The 21,952-nt window shown below is 43.7% G+C and overlaps 1 protein-coding gene across 4 annotated transcripts in view; it reads left to right on the top strand.

Moving 5' to 3' along the window:
* Window positions 1–21,952, top strand: part of LOC134471837 (uncharacterized) — a 123,951-nt gene that overhangs the window by 34,565 nt on the left and 67,434 nt on the right. The window lies entirely within an intron of this gene.

The following is a 21,952-nucleotide window of genomic DNA, read 5'->3' as shown; positions in this document are numbered from 1 at the left end:
CTTGGCCTCAGTGGAACATAGAGAAACACAAATTTCAAACTGGTAATGACATGTTTTGATCTCTAATTGACACAATCTAAATAACTGCTGATTCCCCTGCTGGCGACATGGGGAAGGTTGGTTGTTAACTCGCTGTCACTAGGAGTGGACATCACCTCTGTCATCTGGGGGATGGATTGAGAGTTCATCAGAATGTTACATAAACATTTTCTTCATCTTAGGAACCCCTCTTGCTGACGTTTTTGTCAGTGAAGTAAACATGCATTCAATATTTGCGTGTTGGTCGTTGTACTATTTATGAATAATGTAATGCTGGAAATAATCTAAATGTTGACAGGTTTACAGTACAGGGAAAATGTTGTGGCACATTGTGAGTAGACAGTTATGTCACTTCAGTGCTTTCAGAGAAATCTGAATTACAGGACAAGAAAAGCTTATGGTAACGTATTAAGATGGAGAAAATCCTGGTAAATTGGTCTAGATGACAGCCACAAAACCTCATGCATCCCCAGGAGGAAAAGTATTCATAATTGCTATTCTCATTTGTGAGATAAAAAATACGTACTTTCCATGTATTTTTTTGCGATTAGTTTATAATCAAGTTACCACCAGGCAGATATTACTGAAAATAAATTCGGAAACTCCTAAACACTAAATGCCTTAATTTGTGGAATATCATTGGAATGTCTGTTCTTAGATTTTTCTTTTTTAAATAAAATTTTCATTATGGACTAGTTTTTGATTTACAGAAAAGCTTCAAAGCACAGAATAACCCTGTGTAGCCACCCCGCCCCCATCTCCTATTCTAACATCTGGTATAATCACGGAACCTTAGCAGAACTAAGGAATTGACACTGATACGTCTCTGTTCACCAAACTAAGGACTTTAGTCAGATAACACCAACTTTTTAAACAGATGTCCTTTATCTTTTTGAAGAGCCCACTGAATATTGCTTCCCATACTGCATTGCATGTATGTTGTTTGACCGAATGCTGCAGCAGCCACTGTCTTGCAGCATCTGACTTCCTGGACCACCGCTGCTTTCTCACCTGGGCACCTCTGTCGTGGCCTCCGGGCATCTCACATCTGCGCTTACTGCTTGGCTTGCTGGTGCCTCGGGAGGTCCCTGGGAGCATGCTGATGGGATAGAAGCAGGAGCCTCCCACGGTGATGGACGCTTCCGTGCATTCATTTCTCTCCCCTTTGCTATTTGTCTTACACAGGGAAGTAGAGCTCGTCCTGTCCCCCAGTGTCTTGCCTCCATCATGCACTGTCCTGGAGCCCCGCCCTCCTCCTCACTCCCTCCGCCCCAGCAGTGGACGCCTTTCCTCCACTTGTCCTTGATCTTTTGACACAATGTCTCCTGGCTCGAAGGGGCAGCTCCTGGGCCCTTCAGTCTTTCCGAATCTGCTCTTCTCCCACTGAAACTCATCTGAAGTTCCGTAAATGCAGCACCTGCTCTTCTTTCATTAGATGTCCTAAGAGGCCTCTCAGGCCTGGCCCTGGTGTGTGGTCCACTGCCAAGCCCACTCGTTGGGTCCTAGCTGCAGATCTGGTGTCTGGGGCTTGGTCTCTGAGGAACCCCCCTGTCTGCTTGGTGGGTCTTCCTTGCGGCTGGCTCCTTCCCTTCTCTACTTTTCTTATTTTTATATTTTTTTCTCTGTGTTCTCTTTTTTTCTCATCACATCCTAAGCTTTTGCTTTACAAAAAAATCAGGTTACATAATCAGCTGTATCTTCCATGTAAGGTAGGTATCAAAAAATTGTAGGATCAGGGCAGAGCAGACCAGAAAGATCTATTATTTCACGTTACTACTGAGGTAATAACTTTCTGAAGTATTAATTAACTAAAAGATCTGAGGAAAAACTAACAGTACTTCCAAAAATGTTTAACTTAACTTAAGGGCGCCCTTGTGGCACTGGGAGATGTGGCTTGTTATATGAATCTAAAAACTTCAGAGACAGAGCTGGAACACCATGGAGCCTTCCGTTATGTTTGCTGGCTGGCTTCCCGGGGGTGGTGACAGCAGTGCTTGCCTGCAGCATGGCTGTGTGTCAGTGGGGCTGGTATCCACATTTGCGGAGCTTTGTGAGAAGTGTGGTCTTTTCCACTCGACCATCCATTACCCAAACTTGGACCTCTACACTGGAAAGGGAAAACCAGACCCATTCCACTTCATTCTGTTCTCATAGGTATCAATGGTTGTTATTGCCATTAAATGAACAATTAGAGATGTAGGTATTTTGCTACTTTGCACTGAAAGAATTATGCTTTCACTGAGCCATGAAGCTGTCCCTGGGATTCTAAGTAGTAAACTCTTTGCATGGGCACCATAATAAGACAAGCATTCAACTTGCCCTTCCACAAAACTACTGCTCTGTAATACTTTCCAGTACATATTTTGCTCTTGATATTGCCTTAAGAGGGAGCTGGGTTTTAAAGCTAATGCATGAAGTTACCAAACTTCTCCATGCCATTCTGCCACTTCCGGGAGAGTACTGGGGTGGCGCTCAGGGACGCTTAGGCAGGAAGAGGGTGCATTCGCGGCTTGCTCTGCTGATCAAGAATGAAAACCAGATAAGGCAGCAAGACACAGCCAGGCCCTGTGTTCACGAGGCTGGTTTTCCAAGACAGTTTTTGTGGGCTGCGAAGTCTTTAGTACGTGAAAGATGCGCTATTAGAGGATTCCCATGTTGAAGATTCTCTGGTGATGCCCTCAGATTATCCCTGTCCCTGAGCCATCCTCATCATGGGAGCAGGAAGTATGTGCTCCCTCTGTGATCTGTGGGTAAGGAGAGCACTGAACTCTGGACAGGGGACCGCAGGGAGTTAGCAATGGGACCGGGCACAGGGCAGCTGTGCATTTCCATGAGACACTTCCCCTGGTCCTGGAGTCCTAGGCGGGCTGAGGGGGTGGTCAGCCCTCTGCCTTCCCTTCCGCAGGTCTCGCCCATTTCCTTCCCAAAGCCAGAGATGTCCATTTCATTTGGCGGCTGAACCAAAGGATCCTTCTCTCAAACGTGCTTTGCTGTTTCAAAGTGTGTTTCGCTTTTGTTCGGAATAATTAACCTGCACCACTGAGACCAAAGCTGCGGCTTTGGGACCTCTTAGTGTTCACTTAGATGTTTTCAGAAACTCGAGCCTTGGTGCTGTGGGCTCTTCTGCTGCCCTGCCTGCTTTAAAGGATCGCATCAGCCCCCTGGGCCTTCTTAGCACTTACACTGGACCCACGCTTCTTGTTTTAAACGTGTTTTGAATCTTGAAACTACAGTCTCATATGCCTAAAAATGCCTCAGAACAGTGCAGAGATGTTCTCTCTCTGAGTTAGCGGATGTGAGGCAGTACCACAAGCTCACAGGCAACTCTGTGGCTCCGCCAGGGTCCTTTGGCCATGGGACAGCACTGAGGTCTGACCAGGGATCCCACACCCGTCCTGCCTGTGAAAGGGTCTTCTAGGAACTGTGTCTCTCTGGTGTGCTGGGGCTGCTGCTCTTCCTCACCCTTTACTGGAGAGCCACCAACTCTCTTAGAGATTTCAGGCCAGGTACTCTGCAGGATGGTCCTGTGTTAGGGTGTGTGGTGTCTCCTGATGTCCAGTGTGTGTGGGGGGAACAGCATAGGGCTATCCTGTGTTACCCTCACCGCATCCTATCAGAGGGCCATGATTTTGATTTGTCCCATTTCTGATGATAACTTTGATCACTTGGCTTAAGTGCGGTCTTATCAGGCTTTCCTATTTTAAAGTTATACTTTTTTTCCTTTCAATTCTATGTGTATTTTATAGGGAAGGAATCCCAAAGCTGTCATGTTTCTGTTTTTCACTGGACTTTCTAGTTATTTCATTTACTTGCTGATGGAGTCACAGCTCCCTCATTTAGTCAGAGGATTTTCATTCCCTTCCACCATCAGTCTGATGCTCAGATTGTCCCATTTGCCTGTGGGATTGCAGTGTCGGGTTTGTGTCTTTCTGATGTGTTTGTTGTTTGGATCACATTTCCATTTTCTGCCGCCAGACATTCTGGGCTTTGTTTTGTCATCTGCAGAAAGTTCTGGATGCTTCTTTGGGTTCTTTGTGTTTAGGATATCACAGCCCCTGGGCCCTCTCATTGTGCTCAGGAAATCTGTGTATGCAATACACACACACGCACACACACACACACACACACACACACACACACACACTGTGCTTTCTATCATTATTGTTCCAGAATGTATCTCTGCAGAGTGAACCCCCTGACTTCACAGCTCAGCCTCGGTTCCAGGCTTCTCCCCCAGGATCCATTTCACTTTCCTCTCCTACATTGGCAGTGCAGCCTCAGACAGTGAGCAACCCAGCTCCTCTCATCCATGATGAATCTGCTCATCACATCAGCACCTGGATGCATCTCCACTGGCTCAGGGCTGCCTCTGCCCTGGCTGCAGGGACCTCCTCCTGCATCCTAGTGGCCTTCCCTCTTTGGCTCCAAAGTCCTTCTGGGCTTCTGAACTGGACCTTGAGGCTCTGCAGTAGGTGGCTTGGGGGACTCAGGGGATTCTGTCTCTCTCAGGAGGACAGGAGCCGTCCGGGGCTCTGCTGCAGGAAAGGAGCAGTCTAGGGCTAAGGTGCCCAGCTGGTTCTCTGCTCCTCCCTCCTGGGTGAGGTTCTGGCTCTGGCTACCCTGATCCACTGCCTCACCTTCTGGTTCACTGCAGGCCTTGTGTCTCCATCTGTGCATCCTGTGATGGAGCCCAGTGTCCCATCCTGATTTCCCTTGGCAGGGGTGGGGTGTCAGAATTGGTGGTTGTCAGTCTCATTTTGAGTCCATGATGGGGGCTCGGTTTGACCCCAGAACCTCCAGAGAATGCTGTGGTTCTCTGCAAAAGTCAGAAAGACGTGAGTGTGTGTGTGGAGGGATGTGCTTTGTTGAAATTGTCATTTCAGGGTTGAAGTACAAGGATGTGCTTGGATGGGAAGTGATGGATTCCTTGGAAATTTGCTTAGAAATGAAGGCTAGGCTCTTGCTTTTCTCCTGATTTTCATAAGCATAATTAAATGGTGCTAGGAAATGTGCTTTCTTCTATGTCTAGTTTACAGTGAAGATACTATTTGTAGAAATGCTCATGTCAATGCATGGAAGATACAGAGAAGAGGAAGACATAGAAATAAATATATATATATAGAGAGAAGAGGGAGATACATATGAGGGGTGATCACAATGTATAGAGTTTACAGTTTAAAAATTATCATAGTAAAAGTTAGATAGCCACTAATCCTCCTCAGATTCCCTCCCTGCTTTAAACACTCTCATCCCATCCTTCTTGCCACTTCTGGAGCACTTCCGGAAGACCTCTTTCCTGCGTGTCTTATGAGGTGTGATCAGACACAGGATGAAAGCTGCTGCTGAGCGCCACCCAACAGAAAGGCAGGCTCATAAAAGCATGAGCCCTTGTCCTCATCATCCTTGCTCAGCCAATCTGCAGCCCCTTGCTTCTGGCTCCTCCCCAAAGTCAAATGAACCTGAAAGGAAAGCACTTGGAATCTACTCAGCACAGAGAGTCAGGCACAGCAGTGTAAGGAAAGATACTTACGAAAGAAGACTTGCAGAACTGCTTCAGAAAGTGGCAAGGGTGATGGGAAAAATGCACTTGAAGTGTGAGGAAGGATTTTGAGGAGGATTTGGGATGATATGTCTTTTACTATGTACTTAAAAATTTTTAAAAATATTCACTGAAGTTTTCAATCCCACCTCATGGCCCTCCTCAAACAGCTAGAAAAAGAAGAGCAAGTCAAGCCCAAAGCCAAAAGAAGAGAGGAAATTATAAAAATCAGAGCAGAAATCAATGCAATAGAGACTAAGAAAACAATCCAAAGAATCAACGAATCAAAGAGTTGGTTCTTTGAAAGAATAAATAAAATCGATAAGCCCCTAGCCAACCTTATTAAAAAAAGGGAAGAAAAAGCTCAAATTCATGCAATAAGAAATGAAAAAGGTGAAATCACTACAGACCCAATAGAAATACAGAAGATCATCAACACCTATTTCGAAAACCTCTACTCTCAAAAGTTTGATAACACAGAAGAAATAGACAGATTCTTAGAAACATATGAAGTACCAAAGCTAGATCAGGAGGATGTAAAACTGTTGAATAACCCAATATCTGTTAATGAAATTTAAAATGTAATTAAGTCATTACCTACAAAGAAGAGCCCAGGCCCAGATGGATTCACTGCAAAATTCTACAAGAAATACAAAGAAGACCTAATGCCGACACTCCTCAAACTATTCAATGAAATTGAAAGGGAAGCAATCCTTCCTAAGTCATTCCTGGAAGCAAATATTACTCTAGTAGCAAAACCTGAGAAAGACCCAACTAAAAAAGAGAACTATAGACCGATCTCCCTAATGAACACAGATGCAAAAATCCTCAATAAAATATTGGCAAATAGGATGCAGCAAATCATCAAGAAGATTATACACCATGACCAAGTGGGATTCATCCCAGGAATGCAGGGATGGTTCAACATACATAAATCAATAAATGTAATCCACCATATCAATAAAGCCAAAAGTAAGAATCACATGATCATTTCTATAGATGCAGAAAAAGCCTTCGATAAGGTCCAACATTTATTCATGATAAGAACTTTACAGAAAATTGGAATAGATGGTCTTTACCTCAATATAATAAAGGCCATTTATGACAAATCAACAGCCAGCATCATACTAAATGGCCAAAAATTGAAAGCCTTTACTTTAAAATCAGGCACAAGACAAGGATGTCCTTTATCACCACTCCTATTTAATATAGTACTGGAAGTACTAGCCAGAGCAATTAGGCAAGAAAGAGAAATAAAAGGGGTAAAGATAGGAAAAGAAGAAGTTAAATTATCATTGTTTGCAGATGACATGATACTCTACATAGAAGACCCCCTAAACTCCATTGAAAGACTCTTAGATACAATAAATGATGTAGGCGGATGTAGAGGCTTCAAATCCACTTCTCCACTTCACTGCACCCGGAAGCCTGGAGGGTCCCAAACAGTCTGGGCTTTGGGCAGAGTGCGCTGAGCACTCACCACTGGCCGCAGTGCCTCTGGAACCTGCGATCCTCCCCTGCTTGCTGAGATATCCACAGTCCTCCAGACACACGGGGAGGCTGATGCAGGCGCCCCAGATCCGCCCAGCCCCTCCTCTGCACACTGATGGTGAGGTGCGGGAGTCCCAAACAGGCTGGGTTCAGGGGATAGCGTGCGCCCACCTACTTGTTGGAAGCTCCACAGTTCTCCAAGTGCAGCTGGGATGGAGAGGTGGATGTAGAGCTCCTGCTGGGCTTTCTGCCTCCCTAGGTCTTGCTTTGACCTGATCGTAGGTACTCATGTTGCTGAAGGTATTGGCTTCAGTGCTTTTTATTAGAAAAGCTTTCCTGATACCCTGATCCAGGTTCTTGGGGTTCTATCAGCCTGCATCTATGAATACCCTTGATATAGTTCATAATCTGATTTTGGATTTTTGGATTTCTCCCCACTAGACTTTAAAGCTTAGGAAGGAGGTGTCATGTCTGTCTTTGTTGACTGTTTGGTAATAGTGCCAAGCACATGGCAAGTGCTCCATAAGTAATTGCTAAATTAGTGGCTGGAGAGAGAAGTTGCGGAGGCTAAAGGTTGTTGGGCTGGGCTCCGAGATCAAGTGCTGAGAGTGCTGGGCATGGTGCCTGGACCTCGTCCCACCGGTCATCATAAGACTGTAGTTGTGGGCAGCAGAGTGCAGCCTCTATGTGGGAAGGAGACTACTGTCTGCAGGAGAGAGATGGCAGAAGAGAATCCAGGACATCAGTGTGTTGCCAGCGGCTGCTAAGCTGGGCTGGCTCGGCTGTTGACTGTTCGGTGCTCATGGTGACTAGGAGGAAGACCCAGATGGAGAGCAGTCCAGGAGGAGGGGTCAGAAGATCTAGGGTACACAGTGAGGACCTCTTCTTGATGCAGACCCAAAGGATGACCCTCGTGTGTACTCCTGTGGCACTGTGGCATCTACAAGTCTGGATTGGAAGTGGTGAGATGAGTCTTGGGGGGAGTTTGGATTTGGAGGTTGTCACAGGCATGGGCAGTTGGTGGACATGTGAATAGAGATCTCTGCAGAGGTGACATTGGCTGGGGGCCTGGGATGTAGCACCCAGGATGTATGTCTGTGTGACAGGGATTTTAATAAAGAAACACTTTCCCCAAATAGACATCAAGGTATATAAAGTTAGGCTTATACAGCTCATGACTTACTTTAATAGATTGAGAAAGAACTATTTTCCCCTTCTTTGCCCTTTTAATTCCTTGTGGTTGTCTTCACAATCCTCAGGACTTTAGGAGAAATTATTTTTCTCAGCTTGTTGATGTCACTATTAATTTTTTATGATAGCAAATCTGAACTCAGTAGTTTAGGATTTAGCTTGACAAGGAAGCTGTATTTTATTGATGATTTTTAAAGCATAGAAAAGGTGCCTAGAAATTGAAACCAGTTATTCAACTTCATGTACATCTATAGCTTATATAAATAATTGGTTCATTAAATAAGATATTTATGACACAAGTAAGCTTGGCAGAAATCACAGTTTTAACCTTTAAAGTGTTGACTGATTCATTAGATATATTTCAGCCCTAGCCTAAAACTCTAGGAGTATATTTGAAACTATTTTGGATCGTGCACGGTACAGCTTTGTGTACAAAAACAATAGGATAATAAAGGAGTTTTGTTGTTCTCTATGAAGCCTATTATAAATTAGCTGTTTGAATATGACTTCAAAAAGGCAGGAATATATTTCCACTGCTAAGGGTATGTTTGCTTAGCTGTTCTGTATTGTGAACAGTGATTTTCAGTTCAAATCCAATAATATAGTACCTACTATGGTAACTATTGACCTAAACTACTGTATTATTTATGGATTCTTTCATATTTTGCAGACAAACTTACAAAACTATTGGTCAACTATCCCAGTTACTGAGCATTTAGAGACTTCTCGGTGATGGGTTTGAACAGCAAACTAAATACCCATACTTACTCCTGCTAACCAGTTCTCCTGTCTCCTTTCACTACCAGCATCACAGACTTGGTGGCTCATGCAGTGGACACTCATCACTGTAGAGCGGTTTTGTGGGTCCGAAGTCTGACAGGCGTCTCGGGTGGGCTTAGGTCAAGCTGAGCACAGAGGCGCACCCCTTCCAAAGGCTACAGACTGATACCTAGTCTTTCCCACCTCTGATAGCCACCTGCATTCCTTAGCTCGTGGCCCCTTCCCTTACCTTCAAAGTTAGCAAAGTGGTGCATCTCTGTCTCTCAGGTCTCATCGCCGCAGGTCTCGTGCAGCTGGGGCTGCATCTTCGCTTTGCAACCCACTGTGTTTACATCGCAGCCACCTTTATGCTTGCCTCTCTCAAGGACTTTAACTTGATCATATCTGCAAAATTCCTCTGATCAGACACTTCCTGAGCAGGACTCCAATAGCACGGAAAATAACAGCAAGAATCAACAACAGAATTATTTCAAATTAAGAAGTTTCTTCACAGCAAGGAAAACAACATGAAGAGGCCGCCTATGCGATGATAAACAATCTTTGCCAAGTACTCTTCCAACAGAGCATTGAAATCTAGAATAAACAGGGCTCACAAAACTCAAGACCAAGAAAATAAACACACACAGAATAAGATAAAATAAAATAAGCACAGCTTCTACATGGGTGAAGGGATTGAACAGAGAGTTCTCAGAAGCACAAATGGTCAGTAGACTATGAAAAAAAATCTGGCTGAAAGAAAAAAAATCTTTAGGCTAAATTAGGGGAATGCAAAGTGATAGTACATTGAGATTCTCTCCCACACCAGTCAAAATGCCTTTCATTGAGAATACTAAATAAAATAAATGCTGGCAAGGACGTGGTGTGAAAAGAAAACTTTTGAACTGCTAGTGGGAATGTAAATTCATACAGACACTATGGAAATCAGTATGGAAGCTCCTTGGAAACTAAATATAGAGCTACCACATGACCCAGTTATGCCTCTCTGTGGTGTAGGCACCAAAGTCAGTGCACTCGAAGGGAACCCACGCAGCAGTGTTACTGCAGCACAGGGCACAACAGCCAAGATATGGAGTCATCCTCGGTTCCCATCAATGGATGATGGAGAGAAAAATGGGCTGGAAGTACACAATGGATTACTAGCAAGCTATAAGAAGAACAAAATTGTATCATTTACAGGAAAATGGATTGGAATTATCATGTTATGCCAACATGCTGGACTCAGAATGACAAGTATCACAAGTTTTCCCTAGTATGTGGAATCTAGAACACATATATCATGAAAGTAGAAGGAAGACTTTGATTAGACAAAAGAAAGAGGATGTAAGGGCGGGTAGTGGTGAGCATGAACATAACTGAATATGTTCCAGGCACCTATGAAAACACCACATTGAAGCCCAGTATTTTCTAAAAATTAATAGACACTAATAAAATAGATTGTAAAAATCCCTTCCTGGGGATAAGAATGTGAACGTGTTTTGGGGGCCATTTTTCTGCCTTCTGCAGTTTCTAGGGAGCAAAATCATTTTGAATCTGCTTGCAGGAAGTGGAAATTCCCTTGAACCTGTTGCTAAGGCAGTAGTGTCATCAGTGAGCCTCATCAGCGCACAGGGCAGGCCTGATACCACCACATTTCGTCACTGTATTTATACTGCATTGTAATTCAAGGCAGGGTGAGAAGTCTTTGAAAGCTCATTGGGGAAAATGCCAGTGTGTACTTCACAGAACTCATCAATGTCTTCTTTGAATGCACTTTCCAGGCATTTAATTTTATAAAATTATTTTTAAAGTTTTACTTAAAATATCATAAATTAGAGTAATTTACTTGTCACCTGATGGAAGTATTCTCTTTTGCCCCAGATGGTCGGCTAGTGAACTGAAATTCACTATTCCTTCACGGATTTTAAATCTGCATTCACTGAGAATGAATAGTGTTTCAAAAGGCTAACAAGCTGTGAAGCTGAGATATGATTTGAAAAGAATTTATTTTAAACATTTTTGTGGCAAGAAAAAAACAATCTTGCCTAATATTTTAAGTATGTCCATTAATTGAAGCCCACCACGGAATGTCTTGAATAGAGAAAAGTCTAAGCTCTGCCTGTCAGAATTAATTAAATTAGTGAGTGTAGCAACAAGAACTGGAACTATATCTTATTTAGTAGACTATGTAAGTGTCTCAAGTATACATAGGAGAGAAAGGTCAAGAGAAATGTGTGGTTAATCCCTTCCTGAAAAGAACATCGCCGTCTCGTACAGATGGTTGCTAATTTGATGACTTGCGGATGGTATTCATGGGAAGGTGTTTCAGTACCAACCTCCTAGGTACCTGGAGTCATTGTTGAGTCTTGGTAATGAGATCTATTTTTTATCACACTGTTTGCCTCACATCTACTACACGTCAATGGGGAAATCTGTTCATAATGGGAGATCTGCACCCAAGGGTGCTCTTTCTTGCCAACTTCACTGACCTCTGAATGTTTCATCAAGAATTCTGAGATCCTTTGATTCTTTATTCTTCTCCAGTGGCAGAACCGTACCTGCTCTGGGTCCTGATAGGCACCATCCTTGTGGGCAGGATTCTCCTGCGTCTGCTTTGCAATTTCTCATCTTCATCCACTTCCTCCCATCTGGTTTGGTCTTTTAGTTAAGATATGCCTTGTCTTCTCTTTGTTCTCCTCTTCTCCCCCACCTCCCTATCTTTTTTCCTCTTCCGTGTTCTCTTTTGTGTTCTGATACATCTGTCTCTCCTCAGTTTTGTGTACCAATGCTTTTCCTGGTATCACTTCTTCACTCCCTGCTGCTGGGATTCCCCTGTGCTGCAATGGTGAGTCTCTGCTCATTGTGTGTGCTTCTCCTCTGGGAGGCCTCTGCTGTCACTGCTCTGCCCCAGTGATTTCTGTTCCACTGCAGGTTCAGGCCTAAGCACTGCTGCAAACGCACACCACGTGGGGGTCCTTCACCCCCACAGCCCAGCTTCTCTTGCATTGTGTTCTTGATCATTTTTGTTGCTGTCAACATTTGCCCACTCTCTTAGATAAGAAGTACCTTCCATGTGATCATAAGCTTCACAACTAATGGAGAAATAAAGATGTGGAAGGTTTCTGAGAAGTTAAAACCCTTAGAATGAATGCATTACTTCCCAGCACCCTAAGGGTGATGGAGAAAATGTCAAACACAGTAGAGGCTGGACCTCTGTGGACCAGTTGGAGAGTGGAAGTCATGTTGATTCACAGCTCCACTGTTGCTCATCACTGAGAGAAATGGTTCCAGTGAGAGGTGAACTCTTCCAAGTCATAGCAACAATCAGAGTTCCTTTATGAAATACTAATTGAAACTCAAGAAAGATAATACAGAAGCCAGAATGCTGGACTTTAAATGAATATCACATATGAACACAGATATGAAATTATAAATAAATATTGACAAATATACTCCAACCACATATCAGAAGGAGGACCTTCTGATATTATTGAAGGGGTAATGTTCAGTAATACGATACTCAGCAGTGAAGTAGGGTTCAACATGCAACTTGCTGATGTAATTATCAACAAATGAAACATGGAAAGCCAGGTGATGTCCAGGCCCTGAAAGGGCTTTTGATAAAACTGTGATTACAAGCAAAATGTCTAATGTAAAACAGGATTAAATGTAGTAAAATTATTTACCAAAATATAACAGCAAATATGCTAAAGGGTAAAAAATATCAAGACTTTTTCAGCCCAGGAGATAAGGAGTTCGACATTAGTTATAAATATTCAATATTATTTTAAGAATCTTTTGTCAATCAAGAAGCAAAATCAAACAAGTCCTATAAAATTGGGTTGGAGAAAACTGTGTACACAGGTAACATTTATGGTAATAGACTTTTATGCCTAGAAAAGTCAGAGGACTCTAATTGTAAACTGGCACAATTATTACAGAATGTAGAGGTTGTTGGATACAGGATAAATGTGAAAACCATTAGCGCCACTATATCTTAGCTAAATGATTTATTAATACTAGTAAGTTAAAAAATAAATTAAATATAAATTACTTCAAAAAATTCCAGAATTTTATGGAATAAGGTATAAAATATTTAGAACAAAATGAACGAGCAATGTGCAGGGCTTTAAATGAAGAGAAGTAGAAAATTCTATCAAAGGATATAAATTCATATCTGAATGACACTGGGGTGGAAATGACACAAGACAGAAGGATTTAACAGAAAAATGTTGGCTCTCCCCAAATTAAAACTTAACTCAATCTGGGAAGAGGATTGCTGGTTTTGCTCTATTTAATTGAGGAAGACAATTTTATCCTTAAATCTCAACATCCTATTGGCGTTACAGAGCAAGCATTTGTAGCACGGAGTAGAGAAACCATAAAGAGATACATACAATGTGAAGAAAGATAATAAATCAAGGAACAAATAATGAGTCATTCAATTGCCTCACCCTCATCCCGCTGGCCCTCATCTATATAAATGAGTTCTGAACAGATTAAACACAAATGTTTACAAGGATCATTTTAGGAAACTAAGTGGACTCTAGTGTTGAGGAAGAATCCAGTCAATAGCGGAAGCCTGTGCTCTGTAAATGAAATAATAGACCCCACATCAGTTGTTAGAACCTCACCATTTCACTCCAGCTACTTGAGGGATGCTCTTGCTTGTATGGCTTTCAGGGCGTACAGATGGTTCCATGGTCTTCTTGCCTTCAGAGTTTCTGCTTGGAGGTGGGATTCACCAGTCAAGCAAGGTACAGGGCTGCCAGCAGGTGTTTCCCCCTAGCTCTCTGCCTGCTTTCCTCCTTAACACCCTTCGCGGTCTGACATACTATGTATTTAACTTACCTTCTTTACTATTTGAATTTGTGGTGGATCAAGGCTGGATGTCTTAGCTTACTTTTTGGCTGTGTTATAAGCGTATAGAAAGCATTCACTTACTCTTTGCTGGATGAAGTAAAACCAAATGAGTGGAACCCCGAACAGTATAAATTACTCTACTCCCTGGTGCTCGGCTCTTTGCTCATGTCTCTGCAACTGGGTTTCACTTGTTGTGTGATCATTATCTGTTTCCTCCACTAAGTTGCCAGTTCCTTATCGGCAAGAGCTATGGCATAGTTTTCTGTTTCCTCTCCAGCATGGGCAGTAACACAGGGCCTGTCTCACAGAAGGAACCTGAGTGTTGGGTCAGTCCAGTCAAAAAAGGCTGGATGGCCTTTTCTCTCTGGCTTGTCTTTGGTGACCAAAATGTGAGTGACTCCAGCAACACAGGCTATGGCTCTTCTATCTGGTCAGTTCTGAAGGTGACCACTGCCGGCACCTTGCCATGTGCGGACCTGAGAACTGTGTCTTCCCATAGGTGTCCTCTCAGCCTGTCTCCCTCTCCCCTCAGCCTGCCCCACACCAGCTTCCATTCCCCCTTTTCTCAGTGGAAATTACCCCTGCTCTCTTGGTATTGTCTCTTTCTTCAACTTCAGATCTCTTGTTTTGCTTTGCTTTGCTTTGTTTTATGTGGTGTTGTGTTGTTTTTCTTTGCTTTGTTTTTTCTGGACATGCAATCAATGTCTTCTTGAAATCTCAGGGTAAAGGCCACTTGTGTCTTTCAGGTACTAATACATGGTCTGTGGCCAGTTTTCATGTTGTCTTCCTCTGCTTGAAACAACTCTTATAGCAGTACAGTGCTCTACTTCTTTAAGATACTCCCTCTGACTTCCAAGAGAACATGGCAGACAGATAACAGCAGCTACGGAGGCTCTCTGAGACATACAGTTTAGAATCCAGGAATGGTGTGGAGTGAGGACTCTAAGCAAGGGGAGATATCCTCTGCTGACCAAAGAATGAACTGAGCTGAGAGAAACCAACTGGTAATGCAATCCCGGTGCTGTAACAGGAACAGATAAAGTCTCAGCGTGGAAGCTGGAACCTGCGTCACTGGAAGCCACAATTTGGGTTTCCTGTTGCCGCTGCTGCGTCTGAATCTGGACAGCAGGGAGAGAGACACACAAAAGCTCTGAGAGCGGGAATCAGCAAACGGAGTTGAGAGAGGGACAGGCAGGGAGCCTTGCATCGACCTGTGGTGAGTGAGGGAAATGGGGATTCTTCCATGGACTAGGAGGCTCCAACAGAGGACATTCTGGACATTCTGGGACCGGGCAGACTAGCCAGAACAGGATGCTGCAGTGACTTTAGTTGCATATTCCCCTCTCAAGTGGGATTGGTGGGGAGTGCCTGGCCCGGGTGATGCCTGCGGACTAAGACCCAGTAGGCTAGCCCAAACCAGGTCCCTGTGCCTGGCAGTGTACCCTAGCAGTGAAGCCTTCAGTAGGTTGATGGACCTGGGGGGGCGGGCCCAGCAGAGGCTGCCCAGGTCTGTGTCTCCCTAGTATACTGCATTAGGTGGAAACTCCTAGCTGGCAGATTCAAACAAACTGTAAAGGACAAGGAAAAAAAACTGGGCCTCCTATTTACACTGGTGTGGAAGAAACAAAAAATATGGGAAGAGGGAGCAACAAGAAAGGGTCCTTGGCCCCCAATCCGGAGAACACTGATCCAGGAAAGGTAAATACAAAGGAGAATGAGGACAGAAAACGTGCAATATCAGGCAGGGCACCAATAGACATAAAGTGATATCTCCAGAGGCTCATAGATGAGTTCAAAAGTGAAGTATTTAATAAAATAAAGCAAGATATAAGTAGAATAGTTAGAGAAATGCTAAGCACTGCCCAAGAAAAAACAGATGGTGGAATGGAAGAACAGAAAAAAAGGGGAGAATTGTTTGATGGAGAAATAGAGAAAACATAGAATATGTGAAGCAGATTCAAAGAGATTACCAGGAAACTAAAAACTCTATTGAAAGCTGGCATAACAGCTTGAAAGAAAATAAGGATAGATTATCTGAACTGAAGGACAGATTTATAAAGTGGGAGCATGAAATGAAAACCTCTTAAAAATAACAAAGAAACAAACAACAATAATACAAAGGCTATAGTTCCTCTATAAGAATCTATAACTTAAGAATTAAGAGGATCTATAACTTAAGAATTAAGAACATAAAAGAAGAGGTAGGGACACAAACAAATGAACTACAAAAGCTATTCACAGAAATAATCCAGGAGAATTTCCCTAATTTAGCAAAAGGTAAAGATACTCAGATGTATGAGGCATACAAGACCCCAGCCACCTACAACCCAAACAGAGCTACACCTAGGCATACAATAATCAAAATTCCAGAAATACAATATAAGAACAGAATATTAAAAGCCTTCAGAGACAAGAAACAGATCACTTACAAGGGAACACCCATCAGAATTACACCAGACTTCTCGGCACAAACCATCAAATCACAAAGAGCGTGGGGGGAAATAATTCAAGCTTTGAAAGATAATAACCTCCAGCCAAGATTGATATATCCTGCACAACTATCCCTAGAAATTGATGGAAAAACAAGGTGCTTCCAGGATAAAGAGGAACTAGGGGAATTTGCAACCACCAGTTCAACTCTACAGAGAATACTGCAGGATATTCTAAAAAAGAAAAATACCAAGATTCCAGAAATAGTGGCAGAGAGGCCACAATGAATGAAGCAGAAAGTGAAATGAAGAAGACAAACTGACAACTAATGACAGAAAAAGAGCTTACTAGAAATGAGGCAGAGAAGGTTAGATGGTAGGAACAGCTATTTTGGAGAAAACAAGATATCATAATAGCTAGTGCTGATTTAATATCATCTTGTTTTGAAGTCCCACCAAGCTTTTGTTCTGTCTCCATAGGTCTTAACATGTTGTATCTTATTGGATTTTATTATATGTGATAATATAAACAAAAACTTTTATAGACAAGGAGATTATACAGAAACCATTGTTCATTTTCTGTTAGTTGATTCTAAATACCCTGTAATAATGTCATTCCCTTGAATGGTTTTACATTGTTTTGATATGTTTGATGCTACAGTATAGGAAGTTATACTTAAAGATTTCAAGGAAAAAGACAATATGGTAACTACTTTTATGTCGGGATTATCTTGTGGTGAAACACTATTTTGCTTAAATGGTTATGTTTTGACCTGTGCTGTTTTGTCTTTATGCCCTCTTTTATCTCAACCTCCATTTTATTATTTACTTTTTATTTTTATACTTTTAATTAAGGGAAAAATAAATAAAAAATATCAGGATATATTATAGTAACCCACTTTAATTTCCTATTAACTTGATTTGAAACCCTATATTGCTCTCATCATCTTGTTTTGACTGATTTCCTTCTATTCTGTTTTGCTTGATAGTACCAAGTTTGAAAATATAGGCAACAGCTGTGAAGATAATAAGATTCATTATGACGCCCATTCTGGTTGACTATTATCTTCTTTTGAAGACCTGTAATGTCTCCAGTGTTTTGGTTTTATTGGTTTTGTTCTTTACTGTTTTGTTCAATTTTATTATAATTGATGATATAGGCAATTCTTTTTAAGATAGCAAGAGGCATTATGGTAACCATTGTTGATCACCTTGTATTTTGTTTTTACATTATGTATTATGTCCATCCTTTTGATTTGACTGACTCTGTTCTGTTATGTCACATTTGGTTTTACTCTCTTCAAAAAAAGTAATAAGAACTGTGGGAGTAATAAAACCCAAAATGTGTAATTGTCATTGTACAAAAGAGAGGAAAAGAAAGTGCTCTAAAGGATATAACTGCATGTATATTTAAGTGTATAAGATAGATAAAGATATTACTGAGTTTCGTTGGATCATTGAACAGAACTGTTTGTAGTCTCACTGTTTGAATGTCCACTTTATATGCTTTAATTTTGTAACTTGAACAAGTATTTCTAAGATGACAATATGTATTCTATTAACTAGTGATTTCCTACTGTTTATTTTTTTCTGAAATTCTGTATAACTTGCACCCTTTTTCTGCCTTTTTTTTCTTTTTCTCCTTAAATAAAATTTTTAAAAAGGTGGGCGGAAGAAAATACTTCCTCCTTCCTTCCTCCCATTTTGCTGGTTCTGCAGACTTCCTTTCTGCTCTCACCCTAAAGCTGCAATTCCCAGTGCCTGATCCTGGTCCCTTGCTCAGATCTGGTCCCACTCCCTGAGAATCCTCTGTTTTAGGGCCCTGTACACTGATGGCCACTAAGTCCAGTGTCCGGTCTGGAACATTCTCCTGAAAGATCTGCTCCTCCTGCCTCCTGCCTCCTGCCTCCTGCCTCCTGCCTTGGCCATCCTAAACACCTCCAGATCTCTTTCAGTTCCAAAGGGTCAGCATCTCTGGAAAGGTGCTCCTGCCCTCCCAGCCTGCCCCTCCGATTTTGTCTTGCTTAGAGACAGCCACAAGCACAAACTCTGCCTCCAATGCCAGCCATATCAGGAGGGTCTTCCCCATCTCGTTGATTATCTGGTTTTGTCAAAACTCATTGAAATAGCTCCTTGCATTCTTTCTGCTCCTCTCAGTCCTACAGCCACTGTCGCAGCACGGTGCCCCGTCGCATCATGCCTGTGTATTCCCACAATCTCCTTCGTGGTATCTCTATTGTCAGTGGCCTTTTCTTATTCTATCCATAATCTCTAGAATTGCCACCAGCAATGTCTTTTAAAAACAATAAAAACAACTACAAACATAACAGTGGTCGTGGCAAATAGTTCAAAACATATCATGATATTTGTTTACTTTAAAACCACCCATTGAGGGGCTGGAAGATTTAGCTCAGCAGCATACCACGTGCCTGACAAGCATGAGATTGTGAGTTTGATCCCCAGTACCGGAAAAAAGCCAAAAAAAAAAAAAAAAAAGTCACAGAAACCATCCACTCATTTCACATACATGCAGGCCGAGGAGTGAAGTTCTTGAGATGGTGTTTCAATTGTTCTGTCTTTTTCCAGGGAAGCACATCCCCATGCTTGCTCAGGCAATGGGCTGTATGGTATATTGGGGAGACTCCTGGAAATTCAAGGCAGGGATGCAGTCAGAGAGGCTGGTTCTGCCCCTGGCCTTGGGCACCTGATGCGGGAGCCCGTCCTCCCTCTGAGGCAGTGGTTTGAATCACCTGAAGCACTGTGATCACAGATCCTGAGGGTCCCTGTCCTCAGAGCCTCTGATTCAGTAGATTCCCACAGTTCATCAGTCCCACATTTTATTCCTAACGGCCTTCCCGGTGACGCTGACGCTGTTGGTCTTGCAGCAGTGCTGGGAGAACCTTTTCCCCAGGAGGTGCTTGCTGCCTCCTATGGAGGGCGTGCCCTGATGACCTCGAGCAGGACTGCTTTCTGCTTCATGGTGCACTGGGGCAGTGGCTCTCATGCTTTGGCATATATCAGAGTTACCTGGAGGGGGGCTTATTAAAGCAGATGGCCGACTCATTCTGTCCAGTGTGTGACCTCACATTTTCATTTCCTGGAAGCTCCCTGGTGAGGACCATACTTTGAAAACTGTGAATTAGGGTACCTTGTGTAGCAAACCCTTCTCTTTACTGACCCAGGCTTCTCTTGCATTTTTTGTTCTCTGCCCATGTATTTCCTGCTCTGGACACAGTGCTCTGCTCTGGACACAGTGCTAGCCACTTGCTTATTAAATAAATTGTCCTCTACATTTCAAATTTTGAGACTTCCTTCTTGATCACACTCTTAATTTTTTTCTGTTCCAATTCTATGGAATCTCAAACAACAACAACCACGTCCTGTACTTTTAGCTTTTCCATTTCTTCTTGTTCTTGGTCAGTTGTTGTCTGATTTCATTTGCCTCCCACGCCAACACGGGCCCCTCGAACATTAATTCTGCTCTTCTCCTGACTTGGCATCTCCCAGCCTTTGGGCCTTCTCCTCATCGACGCCAGCTGTCTGCAAACCTCACCATCTGCTCCCATTTGCTGGCTGCCAAGAGCTGCTGGAGAAGTCCTTGCTGGCTTTGGTGTCTCCTCTGCAGACACCGCTTACTGAGTGCGGCTCTCAGGCCTGTTTGTTTTCCTTGTCTTCAGGTTAAACGTCCACAGCCTTCGCTCTCCTCATGCTTCTGAAGGTGCACCCTCACCTTTTCTCTGGCAGCTGCCCTCCTGTGCCTTGAAGGAGATTTAAGGTTGTTTTATGTAGTTTCCTCTGTCTTTCCCCCTCTTTAACATCTCCTTCACCACCTACCTTATTTTAATCCCAGCTTGTATTCATCAGCTTTCTCTTGCTGAGACAGAAACCCCAAGACAACTTAAAAGAGGGAAGGATTTGTTGGGGTTCACCTCTCAGAGGTTTCAGTCCACGGCTGCTTAGTCACATCTCTTTGGGCCTGCATGAGGCTGAGCGTGTGCAGAGGCAGCTGCTTACCCTGAGGTGTCCAAGGAGAGAGAGAGAAGGGAGGAGGAGAAAGAGGGGAGAGGGAGAGGGGGAAGTAAAGGGGGAGAGAGAAGAGGAAGAGAGAGAGAGAAAGAGAGAGAAAGGGAGACATAAGAGAAAAGAGAGAGAGAGAGGCTGAGATAGTGAGCGAGCCTGGGCGCCTTTGGAGAGCAGCGTTCCCAGGCCATAACAGGGCTGTGTCTCTGCCTGCACTCTTAAGTTCTCTCCAGTCTGCTCCTCCAAGGATGCCCCCATCTCTTCTAAGGGCCTCACAGGTCTCTCTCTTTTCATTTCCACAGCTGATGAACCAGAATGCTCTTTTCTTCTGGAATTTCCTGTATTTCATACAAGGAAAGAAACAGTCTACCCTGTCCTGCCCCTCCGGTGCTCCCGTCACCTGCCTCTTCTCCTGATTTGCAAACTCTTCAGTACTGGCCCACTCCCACTGCCTTTCCCCTGTGTCACTTTGCTTTTGCCTTAGTCTGACTTCTGATCTTGTCTCTCCACTAAGCCACACTGTGAGGTCCCGGGGCACCCACACTTCAAACCCAGCAGCTGCTTTTCCTGCCTCAGTTTTTCCTGGCCATTCAGGTGCTTTGACAGTGCTGATCTTTGGAGCCCTTGCTGTGTGTCGTGGGGTCTCCCTCCTGGCCCTCTGTCCCCAGGCCTCTGGCGTCCCTCGGATCCCTAGGCTTTTCCTCCCTTCCCCTCTCACTTCTGCTGGAGCCGTTTGTGTTCTGGTCTTGGTTCAGTTTTCTCAGTGTCTCTTGTTGGATGTGTTTCTCATAGATTTCCCCACATACCGAAAGTTCTATACCTTTGAAAATAATTCTTTTTATTATTTTTCTCCATCCACTCCTGTCCTCTTGGGGGCCCAGCATCCTCTTGGTCTCTTCCCACTGCTACCTGCCCTTCCTAAGAAGCTCACAGCTGCAGGCCATGGCTCCTGGTGGGGTCCCTGGTCTCCTTCTGGCTCCTCCTGCCTTTCTCCAGCAAGCACTCCACGCCCCCACTGAGGTTTCTTACTGTCTGTCACCCTCTCTCCGGTCTTGTGCCAGCTCACAGAGGAAATTGTGATGGACTCCCAGCACCCTCCACCCAGGCCTCACTAGGTTGAACGCCTCAGGTGACTTTGATGTCTTTCCTGGTCTCCTTCTGTCCCATCCCCGTCCTGCAGTCCAGCCTCTCTTCTGTGGCTCCCACGGGCTTTGGCTCAGCCTTTTCTAGACTGTGGTGTTTGCGGAGGCGGCTCTTGATTTTCAGCCTCTCTTGCTTTGCTTCTGCTGCAAGCTGTTTGTGCAATTTCTATTTGTCTCAAAAAGCAGCGGCTTCCCAGAGGCAGAGGCGTTCTCTGTTTAGAATTAATCCTCCCTCATCTTCTTTCCCAGATGCACCCTTTGCGTGTCTTCAGTGAGCACTCGTGCCTGCTTGTGTGTCCGTTAGGCCATCAGGTCCCACTCTGTGTCAGGGTGCACGTGACACTGACATGCCTGTGTGCTCCCCTAGAGTGAGGGCCACCTGGGGGCAGAAGGCAAGCTCTCTGTGTGGCTCCCACCATCAGCTCCTGCTTCGCCCAGGGAGATGAGCAAATGCGAATCCTAAAGTCTCTGGGACTGGACTG

The sequence above is a fragment of the Cavia porcellus genome, unplaced genomic scaffold (genome assembly GCF_034190915.1).
Source record: "Cavia porcellus strain 051 isolate PalLab524CR breed Dunkin Hartley unplaced genomic scaffold, mCavPor4.1 scaffold_20, whole genome shotgun sequence".
Lineage (NCBI taxonomy): Eukaryota > Metazoa > Chordata > Mammalia > Rodentia > Caviidae > Cavia > Cavia porcellus.
Note: the sequence above shows the minus strand (reverse complement) of the source record. Positions and strands in the feature narration are given on the sequence as shown.